Source organism: Panthera leo, chromosome B1 (assembly GCF_018350215.1).
Source record: "Panthera leo isolate Ple1 chromosome B1, P.leo_Ple1_pat1.1, whole genome shotgun sequence".
In the NCBI taxonomy this organism is placed as follows: Eukaryota; Metazoa; Chordata; class Mammalia; order Carnivora; family Felidae; genus Panthera; species Panthera leo.
This window is the reverse complement of record NC_056682.1, coordinates 21,742,371-21,754,113: the sequence shown is the minus strand read 5'-3', so window position 1 is coordinate 21,754,113 and position 11,743 is coordinate 21,742,371.

The following is an 11,743-nucleotide window of genomic DNA, read 5'->3' as shown; positions in this document are numbered from 1 at the left end:
GCTAGCTTCCTTTCTTGACTAGTTAAGGGTCTCCTACAGTTTGCGTTTGAACACTTTGCAACGTATTGCTCAAATTCTCCTTCAGTCCAACTTGTTTTACTCTGACCTTTCATACTTTGGAGATATTTCAATAGTCTTTACATGAGCCAACATTTAAGTTTCAAAAGCGTCTTTTTTCTTGCAGTAGCTGTTTTGACTTTGCCCATTACCCACACTATGAAAATTAAGTGAAATACTTTACAAATACACAGCATACTTAGGCTTAACAATTAGCATAATTATTTTAGCTGTAATTAAAATGTAAAATTTTTTCTCACCACATCTGCAGATTTCACAGAACTGGGAAGCAGAGTAATATAATAAAACTAAGATCACATATCACTATGGAGGTTGGATCTCAAATTCAAAAGATAAATTAAAAACTCTGTATTGGGGTGCCTGGGTGGCTCAGTCGGTTAAGCCTCGACTTCGGCTCAGGTCATGGCCTCACGATTCGTGAGTTCCGGCCCCGTGTCGGGCTCTGTGCTGTCAGCTCAGAGCTTGGAGCCTGCTTAGGATTCTGTGTCTCCCTCACTCTCTGCCCTTCCCCAACTCTCTCTCTTCTCTCTCTCAAAAATAAATAACACATTTTAAAAAAATCCTCTGTATTTATGTTAAAAAAGTAATTGCACAAGTGCAGAAGGGAAAGATGTGAAACACAGCCAGCATTTACTTGAAAAACCTATCTAGGAGACTTAACTCCCAACTCAGATCAATACTGAAATGGGGCGGCGTAAATACTGGATCCTGTCTTTGCGGTGTTGGTAGAAGTCACATCAAACTACGGGTCCAGTGTAATCTGGTGTTTCTCAATGTCCATTCAGGAATATTTCTCATCTAAATACCACTTTTTTTGATCAGCCACAATGTTTTACAGTCTTAATGCTTGATCAGCTTGATTCACTGAACTATTTACTGGGACAACTGGGGCTACTTCGGAGTGAGATGAACTGGAGTGGAGTGAACTTGACTGAAGAGCTCCAGAGAGAGCAAGTAAAAACTGTGGATTCAATGAGGTGGAAAAGAAGACCTTAACAAAAGGTCGTAAAATGCTTTTCCATCAAATACTAATGAAACGTTCTCCGTTATCCAGGGGTACATCCTATGGCAGAACCTGAATAACAATATCTAGTCAATGAACTAATGCACGCATCCCTAATTCACAAATAACTAAATAGGTATTTGCATTTATCTTCTCTCTCACGGCCTGGATGAGACTTATCACTGCAAGTACATTTGACCCATGAACAGTGCAGGGGTTGGGGACCAGCCCCCTGCACAGTCGAAAATCTGGCTATAACTCTTGATTCCCCCACACTCAACTACTATCTCCTACTATCGCCTTCTGATAAGTCAATTAACATGTATTTCATATGTCCTATGATTCATATACTGGATTCTTACAGTAAAATAAGATATAGGAAATAAATATTAATAAAATCATAGGGAAGAGAAAACAGGGAAGAGAAATATTGTACCGTATTTATCTAAAAGAATCCACTTGTAAACGGATCCTTGCGGTTCAAACCCATGTTGTTCAAGGGCCAACTGTAACGATAAATCATTACTGTTTGCATAACTGCCTCCATTACAGGAAATAAGTGATAGCATCCTAGTGGATCCTGATGACATATTTCCACATTATATCATGATTGTTAGCAAAAATGGTATCTAATCCATTATTTCTTTTCAGAAAGTTTGACTTAATTAGGTGTATCAGTAAATGTGCTATTAATGACATTTTTAAAATTCTATATAATACTGTCTCCATTTCAAGAGTCATATGCTATTTCCCTCCCCGCTCCCCCACCCTTTCAGGATTCCTGCTGCCTCTACTCTATATATTCTGCCTCTGCAGAATATATCAGGTATATTCATATTTGGTGTGTATTTGAGAGATAAGAGAAAAACACATTATTTGTACATCTTAGCTGTTTGTGTACTGATTTGAAATACTATTATTATTATTAAAATTACTTAACTGTATATTTGCAATAACTATTTCATGACTACACTAAGAACTACACAACTAACAAATGAATCCTGGGTTTCCTGTGATCACCTATTTAGCATTTTATGTTTTCTCTAAATGTAATAAACTACACGACATTGAGGCAATTAAACATAATGCCCTGCCTTATATTCCTGCCACTTCTTCAAGTCATCTCCTCTCAAGCCCCTCTCTAATTAAGAAGACACGAAGAAAATGGGCAATTTGGCAAACTGCTTTCTCACCCTCAGTGACACTGTTTCCCTTTTAAAAGCGAGCTAAAGAAAATTCCTTTCAGGATTCCTGCTGCCTCTACTCTAGTAGCAGGACCAGTTCAGAGATGTGGTACAACATCAAATTCGACTGCATTAATATTAGAGTAAGGCTCACTTTGAAAACACCACTGAACATTAGAATATCATTTAATGGCTGAGTGGTTGGAAGAATTTAATCTCCTTCCTTCTACACGGCACAATAACTGCCGCTACTCTCAGCGTAAAGGTCTAGTACCAATGGTGGGAAAATCTAGCTTGAGGAGTATAACAGGTGCCATCAAGTCTGGAAGGGAGCATGTGACTTGAATGTACATGAAATGTACAGGAAGCCGCCATTTTCCTTCCCAGAAACGTCTCTTGTCTTAACATTGCCGTCTTTCCTTTCCCCCAAAGGAAAGATAAACAAAAGTCCAAAGAGCTGTCCTTATTAACCATTCACATCATCTCCATTACCATAAACACGCAGCTAGACATATACAATTTTTATACCCACATACAAACTGAATCAAAAGGGAATAGACAAGAGGTATTGAAACTGTAATTTAGACACATAATGCAATGTTTGGCTCAATCCAGACAATAATAAAACTGATTTGGTTCCTCACAGAGTGATTTGAAGAAATTTCTCCGTGATATAATTGATCTCAAAAGAACTGGAATAATGAGAAAGGGGCAGTGACTATAATATGCCGGGTATCATTAGGGTGTTATTGATTGCACCATCCATTAAGACATACAGAACCCTTTAGGAGTACCCATGAGAAAACCTTCTCTACGATTTCAGTACCAGAACTTATTCATTCTTACTTTTATCTTACAGACACAATCATTCTTTCAACCGCTTATGTTTCTCTGTTTATTCTAGCTACGGGAAGGTCCAAGCTAAAGTTTTGACCTCCTCTTACAAAGGAAAGTGACTCCTATTCTTTCGTCCCCTCGTCTTTATTTGGCTTCATGTTATCACCTTCTTCTTCTCTCCTAGCTCAGGTACATTTGGAAGTGAACTGTCGTGACCGGCGCGACAAACACTGAGGTCAGGGTCCTGAGGGTAGGGGAATGCAAGAAAAAAAGAGACAGAAGAAAGTTTGGGAACAGGAGGGTCCCCTGGGCTGATGGCCCAAGTGACGGCTTTATTGTTGCTGTACACAATCTTTTATAATATAAGACTCTTATGGATCAGGTCATTCTAAGAATAAACAGGTTTCACATGATCACTGCCAGCCAAAACATTTAGTTCTGTATACCTTGTGAACTTTCTGAACAGGTCACAAGACCTTGTTGATAGATTGCTAGCAAAACATAGTTCCCATGTTCGTGTCTATCTGACTCAGGGTAGAAAAAGGGAGGTAGCATTACTGCCAGCACCTGCAGACCACAGGCTTCAGGAATTAACTTTCTCAGCCTTGACAAGGCTTTCGTATGCCCTTGAAAGTGGGGGACTGTGAGGGGGAACCACCGGGTTGGCTTGAGTCAACAGGGAACGTTGCTCGACCGGGTCTCAGCCTGGTGCCGGGGCCCGGCCTCCCACATGAATGGGAGGGGGAACCACCGGGTTGGCTTGAGTCAACGGGGAACATTGCTCGACCCGGTCTCAGCCTGGCACCGGGGCCCGGCCCCCCACAGTGAACTCAAATTTTCACTTTTTAAAAAAATTTATGGAATAAAGTACAATATAAATAAACACACATTAAAGGGAGTCTTGTCATTTTTAAAAGGGAACCACTGTAATCCTTCAAAAGAGGCAAGTTTTTCCTTGGCCCTACTCTCAGTAGAATGTCTGGTGGTTTTACAAGCAAAGTTCATTAAACAATACAAAGGAAAATATCTACCAAGACAATTTTATAGACGGTGGTGAGCTAGTTCCATGTAACAAGTTCTTGTCTCAATCTTCGATGAACCATTGAATGCATCCTTGCATTTAGGATACCACGCTTGCTTGAATTTCCTTTGGCCATACTAATTATGCATGTCTGGTCCTGTCTTGTTCCTGAGCCCACAATTTTGGAGTGCTCAGCCTTTGATCTCTTTTCTTCTCTATTTATGCTTACTTCCTTAGACTCCCGTCTAGTCTTATGGCTATCACTACCATTGTTATGTTGGCAAGTCCCCAATTTGCCTTTCTGGCCTAGACCACTGTTCCAAATTCAAGACTCACGTATCCAACTGACTGCTCAAAATCTCCACTTGGATATGTGACAGGCATTGCAAATGCAGTATTCCTTGTTTTTTTTTTTTATGCTGATTCATTTTTGAGAGACAGAGACAGAGCACAAGGAGGGGAGAGGCAGAGACAGAGGGAGACACAGATTCCAAAGCAGGCTCCAGGCTCTGAGCTGTCAGCATAGAGCCCCATGTGGGGCTCAAACTCAGAAACCACAAAATCATGACCTGAGCCCAAGTCAGATGCTTAACCAGCTGAGCCACCCAGGTGCCCCTTCCATTGGTTTTTAATACCAATTTAATGCTTTAATAAACCTCCACCCCAACAATGTTCAGCTCTCCTAATCTCTGTTGTTTTGCTCTTTTCTTTTTCATAGCACTTATCACATTCTAGCATACTATATTATCCACTCAATTATTTTTTTAATTTTTTAATGTTTATTATTTATTTTTGAGAGAGAGAGGCAGAGTGCGAGAGGGGGAGGGGTGGAGAGAGAGGGAGACAGAGAATCTGAAGCAGGCTCCAGGCATCGGACTGTCAGCACAGAGCCCGATGCGGGGCTGGAACTCACAAACCATGAGATCGTGACCTGAGCTGAAGTTAGGCACTTGACCAACTGAGCCGCCCAGATGCCCCTATCCACTCAATTATTATCTCTATTATTTTTCTCTCTCCCCCCCTCACTAGAATTGAATATTTAGAAGGACAAAAATCTGTTTGGGGCTCTGACATGTGCCAGGCATCTACCACAGAACTAGGAACATAGTAGGTGCTTGTTAAATATTTCCTGAATGAATGAATGACCTGAATACCAGGGAATAGTGGCAGTAAAATAGAATGGAAGGAATAGATGTGAAAGATACTGAAGAGAAAGTGTTAACACTGATCAGTATGCATCTGAATGGATCTATGTGCGTGTATTAGTGACTGTTTTACATGCTACTGTTCCCCTTGATTAACACAGAAAATTAAAGCCTCTTCATTTGGGTCCACGATTCATATTTCAATCTGAGGATGTCTGACTCTTTTAATTATATTTATTCATGGCTTTAAAACAGGTAGCAACTCAAAAATAAAATTATGGCTTTTATTTCATGCAGAAAGTGAACTACCTGTGAATTCAAGTGATAACAAGACATTTCCCCCTCACTGATTTTAGAGACTGAACATATATTTCAGTGTTTTTTTTCTTTCATTACATATAATCACGCTCTAAGATCAAGAAGCGTATTCAGAAAGTTCCATAAACTGACCTTTATGGCTTTGTTTGTGTCCCTTAGAGGAGTAAATTGAAAAAAGATAAAGTAAAAAATCTTCTTGGGTTTGAATGGCCATGAAGGTCTCCTCAAAGCTGTGGATTCCAGTCTGTCCTAAAGCATCCAATAAAGTGTATTTGGGGTGAGATCCCCTGTCTTTGCTGCCATTCACAGTGAGGTGACATTAATGGCTAAGCTAGTATGCTGTGATGAGTTGTAATGCTAAAAACGTGTGTCTTAAAAATACAGTAAGAATCCTTAGGGAAATGCTTTCTCATTTTTATTTCCATCAGAGAGGGAAATAATTACAATAAAAGTCGAAGCAGATAAATCCAGCTTATGAATGATAAGTAAAAATTTTAAACCAGATGTATAGGCCTAAGAAGTGCTCATATAACTCCATAAGGGGACAGTTAGGATGTTCATGGCTTCTTGTTCGGCTACAGACTGTTGGATGTATGCTCAGTGTCCATTACAGGAAGAATGGATAAGAAAATGTGTGCCCAGCTTGGAATATCACACAGCAGTTAGCAAGCAGGTGTGGAGACATGAAATATGCATGAATATTTGAAGATAAAGTGCTAAGTGAGAAAAGAATCTGATGGAAGCATATAACGCAACCCCGTCGATGATAAACGTGTAAACCAACAAACAATATACATTTTTACAAGAGCACAACAAAAAGTTAAAATATTTGAAAATGGTTGCCTGTGGGGATGGGGTAAAAGTAGGAATGGAGAACGAGGAAAGTGTAAATCAAGACATGAGAGCACAGATGACAGTATTTTGTGTGAACTGAAGAGAATGCTTTCCAGAACTCTCTCCCCTCCCCCACTCCTGGCCTCCCTCCTCTCTGCCAACTACACAGAAGTAGACAAAATACACCAAGAAGCAAAGCTTGAGTACACAGAGCGTGCTTATTTTTAAATTTGCGTGGCAACGATTTTGGCCTATTCATAGATGGTTTATATATGCTTGTTTCTATGTAAACCTTTGTGTTAATATTTCGTCAGTAACAAAGTTCACCTCTGCCTTCAAATTTAAACCTTTAAAAAATACGACTCTGAAGCATCCATTTCTCTGAAGCAAAGAGTCTTGGGACAAGACACACCTTCTCCGTTTTTGTTTTTTTGGTTTTTTGTTGTTTTGTTTGTTTGGTTGGTTGGGTTTTTTTCCGAGGCTGTTTTCCTGCCTCGAAACCTTGCTCAAGGCTCTCAGCAGAATATTCCCTTGTAACAACACTCTTATCTGGCTGTTCTCCATCTCGTGAAGCACTATAGCTGACTGCAATGTTGGTTTGCTTCAGTGATTCCAATCACTTCAAACTGAAAAAGGCAAAGATGTTGCCAGACATTAAAGGTTCACGCTCACTTTTTAGAATGAATTATGTTTATTACTAAGTTAACAGGTTTCTTCAAAATTATTTTAGCGTTACGCTTCTGATTTCTTTTTGAAAATTTCTAATATCCACTTTAGCATTGCTATCCCGTGTTTTCACCAGCTATGCTCTTAGTTAAAATACATCTTACTGCCCTCATGTAACAAGAAAAAGTCACTTCTGATATTTACTAGCCTCATGTGTAACATTTAGTTGGCATTCACGGAGCAAAAAATGGATTCCTTTTATTAGGCCTTGAATAGAAAATAATCCAGCTTTAAACAATTGAGATAAAAATGATTCTGTTTAAACTGCTTCATGTTCTCTTTTGATTGTCTCGGAATTCAATAATAGATCCAATTTAGGTAAAATCTGGTTCGATATGTACTTCTCCAGAACATTTCTGGCAATAGAAGGTGCTTTGCTTAATTTATGGCTTGTAATTTTCATATCAATTCTTAGCCATCAATAATGTAACTTTGAACATCACAGTTGCTATTTTGTATAGCACACATACTCATATTCACATTTTTAAAATGTTTATATTTCAGAGAGGGCGGGGAGGGGCAGAGGGAGAGGGAGACAGAGAATATGAAGCAAGCTCCAGGCTCTGAACTGTCAGCACAAAGTCTGACTCAGGGCTTGAACCCACGAACCATGAGATCATGACCTGAGCTGAAATGGGACACTTAACTGACTGAGCCACCCAGGTGTCCGTGTAGATACCCACATTCAGACGTAAAGACTCAGAACTAACTTTGAGAGAATATAATATGAGGCAAGACATTTTTAATATTAAACTATAGATTTATGTTGACAAGTAAAGAGAAGAATATTTAGATACAGAATTTATCTGACAGTTTTTGCCAGTTTTAAAAGGTAGTCATCAACAGCAATTAGGTTATTCCGGTCAGAACTGCACTATTAATCACCCTAACAAGGGAGGTATATATCAAAACGTTAGAAGATAATAGAATAAGTTGGGAATTATACTTAAATGTCAGGTAGATCATTGAAAAACAGCCAGTGTTTCTATTTTAAATTGTACGGCCTCAGGGATTTAGAAGTAAACTCAGAAAACTTTTGCTTACTGTATTTTCATTAAACAAGTTCTGTAGAACTAAGGTTTCCTATTTTTGTTAGTGATATATAGGTAACAGACATGATAAACAAGAAGCAGAATTTTCTAGTACCACAAGTATGTTTTCTTAAATTCCCACAGGAATATATTCTCTTAATCACAGTAAATAAGTTTACTTATTTATTTTGAGAGAGGGTGTGTGAGCAAGTGAGGAGGGGCAGAGAGAGAGAATCCCAAGCAGGATCCGCACCGTCAGCACAGAGCCTGAATGGAGGCTCAAATTCATGAACTGTGAGACCACGACCTGAGCTGACATCAAGACTCCAACCTTTAACCGACTGAGCCACCCAGGTGTCCCAAAACACTTCAGTTTTTTTTTAATTTATTTTGAGAGAGACAGAGAGAGAGAGAGAGCATGAACAGGGGAGGAGCACAAAAAGAGAGAGAGAATCCCAAGCAGACTTCACACTTTTAGTGCAGAGTGTGGCGCAGGGCTCGAAATGGTGAACCATGAAATTATGAACTGAGTCAAAACCAAGAGTTGGCTGTTTAACCAATTGAGCCACCCAGGTGACCTCAAAACATTTCATTTTAAGTAACATAATTATTCCTCACAACACAGGGTGTGTGTGTGTGTGTATAATATGTATGTATATATTATATATTACATGTATATATAACATATATATGTTATATAATATATATAATATATACATATATAACATATATATGTTATATACTTCATTTGTCTACACATGACGTTGATAATGGATTCACCAATTTGAACTTCAACATGCACATTATTAGATATCATCCCCTCTCATCAGCATTATAGAGTGGTATATATATATAATGCATTATCTGCCTGGCTATTAAAAAGTTATTATTGTATGGAACCAGAAAAGACCCAAATAGCCAAAGCAATCTTGAAAAAGAAAGCCAAAGCAGGAGGCATTGCAATCCCAGACTTCAAGCTATACTACAAAGCTGTAATCATCAAGACAGTATGGTACTGGCACAAGAATAGACACTCAGATCAATGGAAGAGAATATAGAACCCAGAAATGGACCCACAAATGTATGGCCAACTCATCTTTGACAAAACAGGAAAGAATATCCAATAAAATAAAGACAGTCTCTTCAGCAAGTGATGCTGGGAAAACTGGACAGCGACATGCAGAAGAATGAACCCGGACCACTTTCTTACACCATACACAAAAATAAACTCCAAATGGATGAAAGACCTAAATGTAAGACAGGAAGCCATCAAAATCCTTGAGGAGAAAGCAGGCAAAAACCTCTTTGATCTTGGCCGCAGCGGCTTCTTACTCAACACATCTCGGAGGCAAGAGAAACAAAAGCAAAAATGAACTACTAGGACCTCATCAAAATAAAAAGCTTCTGCACAGCAAAGGAAACAATCAGCAGAACTAAAAGGCAACCCACAGAACGGGAGAAGATATTTGCAAGCAATATATCAGATAAAGGGTTAGTATCCAAAATCTATCAAGAACTGATCAAACCCAACACCCAAAAAACAAATAATCCAGTGAAGAAATGGGCAAAAGACATGAATAGACACTTCACCAAAGAAGACATCTGGATGGCCAACCGACACATAAAAAATGCTCAACATCACTCATCATCAGGGAAATACAAATCAAAACCACACAATAAGACACCACCTCACCCGGTCAGAATGGTTAACGTTAACAACTCAGGCAACAACAGATGTTGGCGAGGATGCGGAAAAACAGGATTTCTTTTGCATTGTTGGTGGAATGCAAGTTGGTGCAGCCACTCTGGAAAACAGTATAGAGCTTCCTCAAAAAATTAAAAATAGAACTACGCTATGACCCAGCAATTGCACGACTAGGTACTTATCCAAGGGATACAGGTGTGCTGTTTTGAAGGGACATGCACCCCAATGTTTATAGCAGCACTATCAACAATAGCCAAAGTATGGAAAAAGCCCAAATGTCCAACAAGGACATTATATATATACATAGGACATATATATATATACAAGGACATATATATATATACATGTATATATATACACATATACAGAATGGAGTATTACTCGGCAATCAAAAAGAATGAAATCTTACCATTTGCAACTGCATGGATGGAACTGGAGGGTATCATACTAAGCAAAATGAGTCAGTCAGATAAAGATAAATATCATATGACTTCACTCATATGAGGACTTTAAGATACAGAACAGATGAACATAAGGGAAGGGAAACAAAAATAATATAAAAACAGGGAGGGGGACAAAACATAAGAGACTCTTAAATATGGAGAACAAACAGAAGGTTACTGGAGGAGGTGTGGGAGGGGGGATGGGATAAGTGGGTAAGGGGCATTAAGGAATCTACTCCTGAAATCATTGTTGCACTATATGCTAATTTGGATGTAAATTTAAAAAATAAAATTAAAAAAAGTTATTGTTATCTATAATAGGCTTACATGGAGAAAAAATAACATAATACAGAGACTCATTGAAGTCTTATTGAGTAATTGCTTACATAAATGCATGCAGGAGTGAAAAAAAGGCACATGCCACAGGAATGCTATATTTAGAGAATGACATTTTCCTAAAGTCTTTAAATTCTTCTAATGTATTTATTAAAGAAAGCCTACACCTATAATGCAAGGCATATCTGAAGAATACTAAAATAATAATTTAACCCCCGTAATAACCCTGAGGTAGGTAATGTCCCTATTTCATGCATACACACGGTGAGGCACAACCTCCTCAAAATCTACTGAGTGAGAATTCACGGCCAAACACTCTGGCTTCCAAGCCTGTGCTCTTGGTGACCATAATGTTGCCATCCTGTATGAGATTTTATTTGGAAAATAAAATATGTCACGTCACCCAACGCTTAATACAGTCTCTCCAAAACCAGTACAAAATGCATGTTTATGACAAGCAACGCAATGGGTTTTTGAAAGTTTTATGACTCAAATAGAAAATGTTACTGGGTTTTCTACAAATGCAAAGTGTTTTGAGGGCAGCATGGCCCCTCTTAAAGAGTTGAAAAATTCTCTTCATTTCCCTCCACGTGAGACAATTAACGCAACAAAGATGAACCGATTTCAGTCTGCATGGTTAAGCAAACGCTGCCCCAAATTCCTGAGCCCTGTTTATATCTGTACGTACCACTGGTATATATACTGAGCATCTGCATTGCGATTTTACCCAAGACGACAGATTTCCCCCGATGGTACCAAGTACGGATGTCCAAAGAGAACCTTAGGGGAATCAGGGGAAGTGCAACACTTTTTTATCACAAATGTAACAGAAAATGATGAGTTAAAGACACTTCCATCCAACTGACAAACTTGTTTGTTAACCTAACATGTCTTTGGATTTGAAGAAGATGTGTAAAAGAGTCAGAGGTGGCCACTTACTGTTTTTTTTTTTTATTCTTTTAATGTTTGATTTATTTTTGAGAGAGAGATGGAGTGTGAATGGGGGAGGGGCAGAGAGAGGGGGAGACACAGATTCCGAAGCAGGCTCCAGGCTCTGAGCTGTCAGCACAAAGCTTGGGGTG